A 13,347-nucleotide genomic window follows, 5' to 3' on the forward strand; every position below is an offset into this window, starting at 1 on the left:
TAATGTCTGAAAATCTGTTCCCTTAAATATATGCCTTTTTCTCCCTGCTTGCATTCCCCGGCAACAAGGTCTGACTTTCTGATTTAATGGGTTATTACAAACTTTCATTTATATCCATCAAGCGCAGAAAACAGATGGTAAAGTATTCCCTGTCCAATTAAGAGTGGTACAGCTTGATATCTTTTAAATAGATTCTGTCCTGAAATGGCTATTTATGACGCTCACATGTCAGAGGACCCTGGGGTATGTAAGGATTTAAGAGTTTCCTGCATATCGGCTAGAGAGATTCACAATTTTACCCCAAACACTCTTCTGCAGTTGTGTTACTCTGACATGAATCCACAATAACATAATTTCTTCCGGTTGTTCTCTCTGTGGATCTTCAGTTTTATCCACTGCAGTGCTCAGGGTACCCGCCTCCTCTTCTGCTACGATGCTCTTGGTGAATTCTTTCCAGAATCCTAAACTAAATGTTGGCAAGTATGATGGCCTTGAAATACAGAAGAAACTCGGTAAAACCAGGAGTCTTAGCACAGGCCCGTACTACGAAGCAGGTTCAGCATGCCCAGGATCTGTTTCCATTATCTCGCTTAACAAACCCTGACAAATGAGGTCACGCTAAGCAGTCACACGAATTTGCTATTTCAACCCAGGGTTTCTCAATCCAGCTCTAAGAGCATTCACGTAAAAGAGGAGGTGTTTGCAGCATCTGACCAAGCACAAACATGGGCAAGTGTCCTGAGTGACATGTTTCATTCTTAATTTTTTGAAAATATAAGGAAGTGAAACATAATCCAGGCTGAAAGCAGCACAGTTTAAGCTGCTGAATGATGGAAGGATCTGCTGGTAAAAAATGTGTTTTAAATAAATAAATTACAAAATTTACAGACTGTATGAATGTGAAGCCGAAGTTAAAAGGCTTAATATCCCTTTACCATAAAGTGCACGGGAAGATCTGACAATAATTACACGTGTGCATTTTATTTAATTAATGTATTCTTAAATGTATATTCATGACGTGTATGACAGTTTTAGACTTATCATTTCAGACCGAACTGAGGGGCAAATAAGAATATAAAAAACCCTGAGTTTAACCTGAAGTTACCTCGCTAACCGCAAATCCTACTTCGTAGTACAGGCCTCAGGTTTGCCACTGCGCTGTTTGTCTGCTTTGATCAGCAAAATAACTAAATAAGAGACTCAAAGATTGTACAGATGGTTTGCTATATACAGTTTCAACTTCCAACTCTAAAAGTTGTTCTTGGATCAACGGCTGCATTTGGCAACAAAATACTCCACTATAGTTGCTCAGATTTCTGGGCCTTGTTCATAGCCGCATTAACATCTGTCCGGGGTGATTAGATCGCAGTCGGCTAAAAATACAAGTGTGAACACACACAAGACAAACTGAGATCCAATCTGCTCCGACCACATTAGAAGGTGGTCCATGATGCATGTGGCCACATTCTTTTAACAGTGTAATTGCAAATACATCCTGGACCACACTGAAGCACAACTTACTCAACTGATGTCATCCGATATAAATACGGAATTCAGCTCCCGGTGCCACGTTCCTGTGTCTTGCTTCTTGTTATTGGGGACTCCCTCTCATGTAGAGGTGTTTTCTTATTTGTTATTGACCTTTTGTGTTTTTTCCAATTTTCAACTGTCCCCATACTTCCACATGTTACTGTCACGTTACAGCAGATTTCTTTGTTTTGGATGTCTTTTTCACCTGAAAATATCTGCCAGCTCCTCTTTTATTTATTTTTTTGTCAAGCGCAGCCGACCTGTACAGAAAGCAGGAGAGATTTACCTGCAAACTCGCAGCTACAAGGCAACTGTTCACGGGACACTTGTTTTACCAAAGCCTCCTCATCTGTAATCTCTGACACACATCAGTCCCACAGCCGTGGAGAAGTCGCCACCCCTTAAACAGTTCATTTATCCACCACAGCGTAGAGCCCGACCCCCTTAAAGTTGCTGGAATAATTAAATAATCAAAAGTTCAGGTTGTGAATTATAAATTTGAGTGTTCAGACATAAACGTGAAATACGAAATACATTTCTAATAGATGGTGCATTAAAATGAGGCTGCAAGGAACAAGGATTTCCTATTGTGTTAAATGCCTGTTGCTCCAACTCTACTCCTACCATTTCTATACATCTTCATTGTGCTTATTTACTTGATATACATGATGTTCATGATCATTTGCATGTAGAGCGGAGAGATGAAATTCGATCACAAATAGTCACTCAAGACGCATAATACCAGGTGTGAACAGCCTCTTAATTTAATATAAACAATACTCAGGTGCTAACTAGAAAATGTGAGTAAAAATAACCAAAGTCACTTATGTGTAGAGTCATGTTGACACTGTACAAATAAAAAAAATCAACAACAAAAAAATCAACAAGTTCCCATTTCTGTCCAAGTGTCTGCATCTTTTCTCACTTGTCCTAATCCGGTCGACAGTGTCAGTTTCAGGAATCCTCACTTTGAAAAAACAGCCATTTCCTCAGACTCTGTGGTTTTCATATTCAACATCAAGCTGATGTCAAAAGACTTCACAGCTGTGACAGTTTGGCTCTCCAGCTTGAATCCTGAGGCACGCTGGTGCATTGTGGCGATGGGAGCTAGACGTGAGGAGAGAAAGGAGGCAGGAAGAATTATCTTTGGAAGGAGGTTGAAATAATTCAGGGCTGGTGCAGGAAATGGTGCAGTTTCACATCTCACTGCAGATTGAGTGGAAAGAAGTGAGCAGTCCAAGAAGTACGGAGTGGAATAGGGAGGGCAGGATCGTGTCAGCCAGCTGATCAAACATGTGCAGCGAGAGGAGAAGAGGATGGAGTGTGAACAGTTTCTGTCATGGTTTAAGGTCTGACTCTGCCAAACCACTGCTTCAACATTTATTGTCTAGTTGCCATCTGGGCTCTTCTGATAACAGCTGTGCATCTGTGTGTCAGCGTGCGTGTGTAAGTGGTCTATAGAGCTAGAAATACATCAAGTCAAGTTTATATGTAGAGCACAATCTGTGCTTTACAGTGACATAATAATTAAGTTACATTTGGACATCGATACAGCCAGACAATATACACACACAAAGTTCTTCTTAAAAGCGAAACAAAACAAAAATGTCTTTGGTTTTGACAGGACAGTGTCGAAAGCTGCACACAAATCACCTGGCAGACACGAAACAAGCACATCCTGGGAGCTGTCTCGTCAATAGAATGAAAACAGGCCGAACCAGATCAGTGTCTTTTTTCTGTCAATATCAGTAATGACAACAGGCTGCACATAATACCTCATAACTACACCCCAGAGTGCATCTGTGAGTGCAAACGTACCAGAAGCTACAGCAAATAAAGTGACTCGGGAGTCTGGTTGCATCTCTGATGAATAAATGAAATAATCCCTCCTCAGTCACTGTTGTCTTATTGAATATTTTCTCTATTCTCGTGCCAGGATGCAAAGTGTTAACAATCTCTAAAATGGCAGTCAAATTACCCAAAGGTGTCAACACGGTCTCAAGGTTTTATATAAGAGATAAGAGGACAACAGGGTCATGAAGTTCACGCTTCCACTAGTTTATCTTTTCCCACACTAACTCGGCAACAGGAGATAACTCGATCCTCCTCCATGAAGCCTTTACGAGTGACCTCGCTGTCCATGTCCTTTGTGAAAGGCCATTCAGGCATGTGCTTCAAGTTATATAAAGTTATGTAAAGCCTCTGACATTAACATTTTATCGCAAAATGTAATTTTATGAGTAGGAAGTTTCCATCATAATCATTTAATTAAAGACATAAGATGTCAGATCACCAATATGATAAAGACTGGGTTCATCTTGATGAGAGCAGGAGCAGATCTTATCTCATCTTGGGAACATTATTTTTCACAATTATGCCCAGTTTACAGCACACATATTTTGGCTGCATATCCTACATTGTAATTTACCATCTTCAACATCCCTTTGTATTGTAAATATGCCCATATGAGGACAGTAACTGACCATTTATTTTTTCATGGCTATTTGTAGACCTGTTTTCTCATCTGCATTGCATTATGGAAAGGTCAACTGCAGGGCTTTCTGCAATCATTCCCCTACCGCCACTTAAAACCTTAAGAATCCCCTTTCAACTTTATGGGTTACAAGAATGTTCACGTGCTGTTTTCTCTAGGCTGTTTTCTCTTATGTGCGCTACTGCCGGTTGTTTATCCCTGACAAGATGATTGCCCTGTCAGCTACGGGCTCAGTTTGATTATGCATGTTTTCACTTTGTTTTCATTCAACACCATGCTCGCTAACTGGCTATGGGGGAATGTGGAGGTGAGAACGGTGCTGCTGTGTAATTAATCTTTTTGCACTGCTGCGGTCGTCAGCATGAGGTGCTGCGCCCAGCGCCCATTAAAAAAACAGCAGGGGCACACTAGAAGCAGTGATGAAAACAGCATCAAGGGAACAAGAGCAGAATGATTAGTGGAGAGCTGATTGGCTTCTTCCTGTTGCCCCAAATGCAAATGGGATTGAAAAGGATACATGAGGATTCTCATATGGAGGCACATTTGGCCATCTATAATGAAAACAGCAAAGCTCATTTACTTGGCAGACTTTTGTGCCGACTGAGTAATTACACAATTAATTGCAAAAGCTTACAGCTAATGATCATATTGTAGTGAAAGGAACAGTTTGGAATTTTGAGGTTTTCCATTTTCTTAAGAGAGTTTGATGAGGAGATTGATCTCTGTGTTAAATGTGACGGTGTGTAAGGAAAACTGATATGGCAGGACTGTAAAAAGCTGTTGATTTCTATCAACACTCAATTTAGAATATCAGCCAGAACACTACTTGAGGCCCAAGCACAGGTGGATTCCAAATACTGAAATGACACGACGGAGAGGCTGGTACAACTCAATTGATAACGCAATTAATATACAATACTATATATATATTAAATGAAATTAAAGTGAATCTGGAGCCTTTTGTGCAGTGTGATAAATATGGAGCAACTGCCAGCAGCAGGTTAGCTGGTTAGAGGAGCATGCAGATGGATTTTGTGACCTTCAGAAAGAATGTTTCCTGCCATTAACCCTCCTGTTGTCCTCGGGTCAAAATGACCTGCAGCTGTGTTCAACCAAGTTCTATTTTATTTCTATATTTTTATATTTTTTGGGATCATTGGTCATCATTCTTTAAAGAAATCCTTGCAGCCTCCTTGTCACCAATGATCACCAAAAAATATGAAAATAAAATAGAACTTGGTTGAACACAGCTGCGGTTCATTTTGACCCAAGGACAACACGAGGGTTAAGCTAAGTTAAGTTATCCAGCCGGTAGCAGCAGCTTCTAAATGACTGTACAGACAACTCTTAACAATATCTTTCCAAAGATCCAGCAAGGTGTCTATTTCTCTCTAAAAATTTAATCCTGATTGAGATGTTCAAGTTTATTCCAATAATAAAAGGTTCATGACAAACAATTATGGTAGGAAATGAGTCAAATTGCAAACATGATATGAGGCAATTGGCCTGAAAATGTCAGTCAGAACAGAACGCAAAGCAGCACATGTTAAGGTGAATTTGCATGATCCATCGGCATGTTAGTGAATTTGAGAGGAAACTTATTTCTGCTACCTTCCTGACAAACACATGCCGTGTTCAGGCAGTGAAAGGTGAGAGCTCCTGGCCAGGTCTCTGCTTAATATAACTGCACAAATTACACAACTCTTGTGGTTCCTGCTGGAAATTATTATCCAGAGCTCGAAGCTGGAAACTGGCTGCCAAATGTTAAAATCCTGCCACCCCTTCACACACACTCAGTGGATAGATTTGCTCTTGCTTTGGCAGGATATTAGGAAGCCAAAGTGTCACATTCACAACCACAAGCAGCCACTCACACACACTTACAGACACATGCAAACAGACTCCTGTTTATGTTTTTGACATATTCACTCATCACTGAATGTCCTTTGTGAGAGCGAATCTCAACAGGGATAATTAATCAATTAGAGATTTAAAAGGCTTGTTGTCCTCTGCTCATTTAAGTGATGACGAGGAAGTGGTTTCACCGGGGGCTCTGAAGCTGGATGCAGACAGAATCATGGTGAGATTATGTCCGGGTTGCAGTGTTTTTATCACCTTGTTAAGACTGCGAGTCGATAGTAATCATGTTGCACTGGCTGTACCTGATAATCACCGGCAGTATTCCCATTCAGGCTCTGTCATACCTCACCAGTGCCATTTCTCTGAATCATTTACCCATCCCATACCTGAGACTTTTTCATCCGAGAACCACTGGATAGAAAATGCATGTAACCCCAGAAATGAGAGAGCAAAGGCAATCATACGTGTCCTGCATTCGAGCCACTCGTGTATCTGAATGACTGTCAACAAGAGCCCATGGTAGGAAACGTGCGCACACAGTACACCACATTCCTTTGCCTTTTTTGGCCACATCTGGCTGCAACGCAACACAAAGTACACTTCATTAGTTAAACTATCACGAGGCGCTGGTGCTGAATTTTAAACCAAACACAGCAATAAATCAGTCCGATTACAACATTTAAATACATAAAATATATTTAGCTTATTTTACTCAAAAATATACACATAAGTGTAAATCATCAAAGAGGATAAAACTAACAGTCGTGAAAGAAGGAATAAATCATTTTTTTAATACTACAATAAAAATATATTATTCTTTAAAAAGATAAAGTCCTGAATTTAAAAACCTACTTAAAAGTAAAAAGGTCACAGTTACAGAAATGTGATTAAAAAATGTAAAATTTGACCTGTGACTGAAACCTATTACATTTTTAGGTTGTTAATACTGTTGCATCAATGCAGTATTTTATTATTGTAGCTGGTGATAGTGGCGACAGTTTCAACTACGTTATATGAAGTTAGGTAGTTTAGTCTTGTGTTTCCCAAATGAGGGGTTGGTCAGCCTCCTCCACAGGTTAGACAAAGCGTTGTGAGATTATGATTTTAGTACCATATTTAGCTCTGCAATGTAGTTTAGCAGAGGTATAAAATACTCTGGTAAAGTACCTCAAATGATACTCGAGTTCAGTAGTTTTGACTCTTATGCTGAGTTACCAATTAGTTACACTTCGACCATTCATCAAATATACATGAGGAGGACAGAATATTACAAGTGCCTCTCAGTGCCATCACACTTGATCAGATGGTCTTACTAAATCCCAGTTCTCATTCATGGTCTATTATCTCTGAATAAGAAGATTATGCACATGTGTTGTCATGTATCACCGGTGAATGAGACCTAGGTGGGTCAGGTTTATAGCTGATTGTAATTTAAAACTACCATGTGGGACTTATGCATATAAAACAACCTCTGTTACATTCAGGCCTTTTCCAAACGTGTTCACAGGACAAAGAGTTTGTAAATGCGGTCTCTGATGAGACATCCCCATGCTGACCAGATAATTGCATACTGGGTATGCTTTATGGGCAGATGATGTGCATCAGAGACTTCCATCAGCCGAACCAGCTAACTTCTGGTTTAGCTGTAAACGCAAACTTGAAAGTGGATAAAATAATTCTATAGTGTATTTCTTTAAGAGTTTCCAAATATTATTTGACCAAATGGATCAAGTGGTGATTATGAACTGGATGAAACTAAAATAAATGTCATATTTCCACCATTTGAGATTTGACTGTAGTTTTTTTATTTTTTTTATTTTTTAGTGACGTTGTTCATTGTGCCGCCTTCTGCTTTGGTTTAATAGCACGTAAGCGGAGGCAAAAAGGTGTCAGTCAAATTGAAATAACGAAGAAAGACAGTTCAATTGGTAGTCACAATTTTTCATATGACGATTACTTGTCAACTAAAATTTCCCAATTGTGACAGCCCTATATGTTGTGACGCTCAAACCAATTCATCCACCGTTTTACAGCCGCAACAGTAGCGATGGTATCGGCCAAGGCAGAGTGTATGATGTAGACACATGTCAATAGTGCTTTTGTAATTACTGGCAGAAGAGGGAGACAAAAGTCCCACACTGTAGGTTTGAAATGAATATGTGGTTTGAGTATGTGTGTTGCTACAGAGACCGTGTTTCACTGTTGTGTGAAAACAAGTCAAAATGGATGCAGAATAATGCTACACTTGAATTAGCTGCCACCTGCATGTGGCCTGTTGCAACACAGTGAGTCACTCACCTATTGACCTGTCACATTTTCAGCAGAAAATATTCAGTCCCCCATCAATGACACACGGCTCTACTAATGACGAACATCCGCCTCCCTCTGGATTACGTCTTTGTCTGAGGCCAAAGTGCGAGCAATACAATATTCCACTAACTCTGTTCTTCCGCTGTTTAATAGAAAAGGTATATTAGGTTTGCAATGATAAGCTTAAAGACATCAGCAACAAGATGCTCCAGCGAGTGCCCAAAAGAACGTTTCAGCTTTAATGTCAGGTGTTATTTCCATTATCTGAAATGTGCATTTATAGGGGAACCTGCCATTTATTTTAAATCAAGTCAATTTGGCCACAGGGACACATGGAAGGAAAGGAAATGAAAGCAATTGTTTTATAATGTGGCAACACAACAATATTTGACTGTTCTTATGTGGTAATGAATAAAGGACCGCATCCAGGCACATTTATGCAAGACATAAAACTTAGTTATTGGCAGGCAGAGACTGTGAAACATTTTTTTTTTTTTTTTTTTTTTTTAATCTATTTGGACTAAATGTTCCACCAGTTTATATTTTGGTGGCCAAATGAGGTTTAAATGAAGGGGAACATGGCTTTGTTTATTTTCATTTAACTCATAGCATGTCTCAAAGATACATTAGGAATTTCAAAAGGCCAGAAAAATATTACCATAAAAATAAAAGCTGTCCAGATTTAATAAATTCTGAATCATCTCTGTGGGAATTTAACAGAAATTTGTTTTGGTAGTCTGTTGTTTCATCCTCACTTAATAGTGCAATACATTTGCATGTTTGAGATCCACCTTTGTACATGTAGAACATTGTCTGCCATGCGCAGTCTATTAGGACTCCCTGGATAAGAAGTTCTCAGCTCTTCACAGACTAAAAACAAAGGATTATGTTTTGCATCCAAGAGGCCAATTTAATGTAAATTGTACATACTTCACGTTACTGACAAGAGATTTTCCAAAGCATGCCGTAGGGTTTTAGATTAGTCATGGTACTTTTTGATACTTGCTTCAGTTGAAGCCGCTGTTTTACAGACTCCATCACATAAACTCAGATGACAGTGTAAAAAACAAGATTTTGTCAATATTGTATCTTTTTCTATTTACAAAGTTGCTGTTCAGCCAACATATCTTCACACTGAAACAACAATGAGTCTCAAAAGGACATAGAGTATACAAGTCTTTTCTGCATCCTCTATAGAGCCCACACGTCCTCATACCTAAACAGAATATTTCATTTACCAAAATGACATACAATACATAACCGTTGAGAATACCAGTGACAGAAGTACCGAAACGTCATTGTCACGGTAACAACAAACACATGGTTAACATTGTGAAACCAATTACCCCGACCCCCTCCCTAAGTGCACTTTGTCACTCTAGACACTATTGCTGTGTTCCAAATGACGTACTTGTGCACTGACGCTCACTATTTTCAGTGCATAAGTGCGTTGACACTGTCAAGTACAGAAACATGCAGTGCACAAGTACCAGGATGATGCACTCAAAACACCCCAAAAAAGAAGTATGAAATGCTGGACACTTTCTACCCTGAATGGTCGCCATCTTGGCTCCGTAGAGGAAGGGGCGGGCCCCCGGCGTCAATAATTTTCAAATTAAGGCTCTCAGGAAGCTGCAGCTGTTCCTGAACACCACACAAAAGTTGTTGTTTATTCCACTACTGCTGCTGGAAAAAAAAGAATCGGTGTGTTTATAGAGTGTGTTAAACAGAGGAAACAAAAACACGTTAATTTCCGAGTAAAATAATTAAAGCTGCAGATATTTTGGTAGGTGATGTGTTCACATACTGAGGTGATTTCCAGTCAGTCAACGGCAGTGTGTGATTTGAAAGAACACCACTCTGTCAAAATTCCTGCTCTACACAAGTAAGAGTCCCAACATGGAAGAGCACTATTTGTTAGGGTACAACGGGAAGTATGTAATTTGCAACACAGCATATGTCACCTGACTTCCACCTTTGCTCCCATCAGAATTACTACGGCCACTAGAGGCCGTAACAGATCTGATATGGGTCATCTTAAACTGCTTGCACAGATTTACCTACATGGCCGTGGTTAAGGGGAGGACAGTCTGTTTCAGGAGATAATGATCCATCCAGATGCATGAACCTGAAGACTTCTTCAAACAATCTGTGCTTTTACATTCAATATCAAAAAAAGGACAGTCTAGCTTTGCCTGAAAATACACACAATAAATAAAATAAGATAAACAAACGTTCACTATGATAGAAGGCCTTTCAGCATTTGAGTCTGTGAAAGGTTATGTTCACATTGCATGTCAATGCAAGTGAAATAATCACTGTATAAAAGGGAGGAAGCCCTGATCAGTTACAAATTGTGTAGTGCTCTTTGGAAAATGACTGAAAAACAGTTAATAAGTAATGTAAAGGTTCTGCCTCTAATAAAAAAAAACATGTCAGTAATCTATGAGTTCAGCTGAAGCAGACGACCTGTTTAGTCTCAACTTGCACCACTGATAGTTATGAGGATAAGGAATGGCATGCCATAATAGTAAAAGTTATTCTACATTTGTCAATGTATGTTTTATTATTCTTCCATAAAGTAAAAGGTATCTCCAGATTGCACAGCAGTTCAACAATGCTCATAGAATATCCCCAATTTTTCAGGTTGTTTTTATGCATATTGCCTTTTCAAGACTGCTGAGGAAATGTATGTGATTTGTTGTAACTTTAATTAGAATTTTTATGTAATGGCGTGCACTCAGGAAAAACAAAGAGGGAACAAATAGCAGGAAATAAACCCCCTTCAGAGAAAGTGCAGGTCTGCATGAGTGAATAGTGTTTTTCATATGATCTCAAGGGAAATTCAGAGCAATACCAGCAGATTAAAACATTATACTTAAGGGTAGTTTTTTGCTGAACTTTCCAATAAGGTCTTCCTCCTCTCTGTAGTCTATGCTTCTTTTACAGGAAAGCCGAAGGGTTCATTGCCACCATATAATTACCCTGCTCTGCTAATGGCTTCTGAACATCCCACTGATGGTGTTAAGTTTGCTAAATGACAACAACCACAGTTCAGTCATCATTTCGGTTTTGTAACTTCTTGCTGCACAAGACAAAACGAACTGAAATTAAAGCGAACGCTAAATCGCTCTGACAGGGCAAAATCAACCTTGAACATTTGGAGAGAACACAAAAAAGCATTTGCTTCACTGAAGCTGTCTTTATGTCGGATGTAGGAGTCATATCTGCCCTTTTTAAAAGGAGGCTGGATGACAGAACTGTAGTCGGCTAATAACCTTTGTTAGCACAAAGTCTTCAGGACATAAAAACAAACATTTTTACAAAACTGTTAATTTATGATGACCTAGACTAATTTCTCTCTTACAATCTGTTTAATACCGAATTTTCACTGAGAACACGACTTGCAGTGCTCTGCTTTTTTCCATCTTCATCGTTATCATTAGTAGCGAGCAGCAGCCTTGTTTTGTCCTCTTTTTCTGAGTGTCCACTATACTTTTTGCTGTCAGATTGAAAAGACCTTAGCTCTGGCTCACAATTACAGGAAATGGGATTCAAAGGCAGAGCTTAAACTTATTTGGGGCAAACAATTGAAGGATTAAATAAAGGCACATATAAAAATAAGCTATATGGCTATTGTATACATTTACATATACAATACTTAACACGCTTGATGCTCTGATTTGTATATGACTGATCTTCAGCAGCACAACATAAAAATAAAAAAAAATCTGTGGTATTTCTCACATTTTTATTGCTTGCTAGCTTTGGGGCCAAAAGGTTAAGTAAGGCTGATGCTCTGGTCTGCCAGTCACAAGACTCACTATCATCCTTACATAAGGATTTTGTGACGTCCTTTCCCTTGGCTTTAGTTGCTGTTTATGTGAAGCTCACTGTTCTGGCTGACTGCAAAGGGCTGCAGGGCGGAGCAGAGAAGGGAGGCACGTACTGTAGGTTTAGATCCAAAGGCAGACCTCAAGAGAAAAGCCTGGCTCCCACTTTCCATCCCACAAAAACGTTTTCCATAATGTGAAACCATCGCTCATTCTCTCAACTCTGTCGTCATTCCAAAACGAGGAGATCAGCGCTGTTACCACCCAGTGAGGAACTGGCAACAAATTACCACGACACTACACAGGACATGGAGATGATGGTATAATCTTCTCCAGACAATTTAACAGCGCTGATAAGAAAGAGAGTTCACGACGGAAACTCACAAAGTCCTGGCCTCTGGGGGCAGCAATGAGAGTCAATTGAATTACCTGATTCACTGAACTTTCTGTCCTCGGTGTTGATATGCAGTTTACAGTGATAACACCTCTGAATAATTTTTCACAGTAATGCCACAGGCAGGGAAGGCACACAAGCAGCAAGGACCTCACACAGGTGTGTTCACATTTCAGCCTCAGATTGTGAGATAATTTACTCATGCTGCTCATTACAAACACCTGGACTAATCAGTCAACAGTATTCCTCCACATAGACCTGATGTTAAATGAATTCAATAGAGTCAGAATTTGTGCCTCAAACACCAAATGCATTACATTTATAAGACAAAATAATGCGTCTCCAATGATTTTTGCCGCTGTCCTCTCAGCGTTCCCAGCCAACAGTCCATGTTACTGTTTCTGAGTCCCCACAGCTCCTCAGCTAGTTTTTTTTTTTTTTTTTTTTTTTTTTTTTTTTTTTTTTTTTTTCAAAAAGCTGCTTCTTCAGACGCACTGTATCCCCTCCTTGCATATTAATCCAACTTCTCCGGCTTTTGTTAAAACTTCTCTGCTGATTCCCAAAAGGCAATGCAACGTATTTTTTTTAGAGAACTGTCTGTCCTGGGGCCTTTTGTAAACAACTGCAAATATATACAGCAATGCTAGCAGGCTTAGCAACAACAGCAGGCTGGTCCTCTTCCTCCTCATCTTCATATCATGGCTTTTCTTGGTCCTCAAATTGTAACCAGCTGCTTGCCAAGGATGGGATACGGATTTATTAAAAACCGAGCTGAGATAAGAGCTTCAACATGCTCATTAAGTTTTCAACAAATTCTGTGACCCAAATCTGTGATACAAATGACTCTCATTATGATTATGAATGAACAACTACAGAAGGATAAGGTCAAGGTCCATGTTTTCCTTTTAGGGCTTCAAAAGTGGATA

Source organism: Embiotoca jacksoni, unplaced genomic scaffold, assembly GCF_022577435.1.
Source record: "Embiotoca jacksoni isolate LCO1_2020_lvr unplaced genomic scaffold, fEmbJac1.0.p SCAF_15, whole genome shotgun sequence".
In the NCBI taxonomy this organism is placed as follows: domain Eukaryota; kingdom Metazoa; phylum Chordata; class Actinopteri; family Embiotocidae; genus Embiotoca; species Embiotoca jacksoni.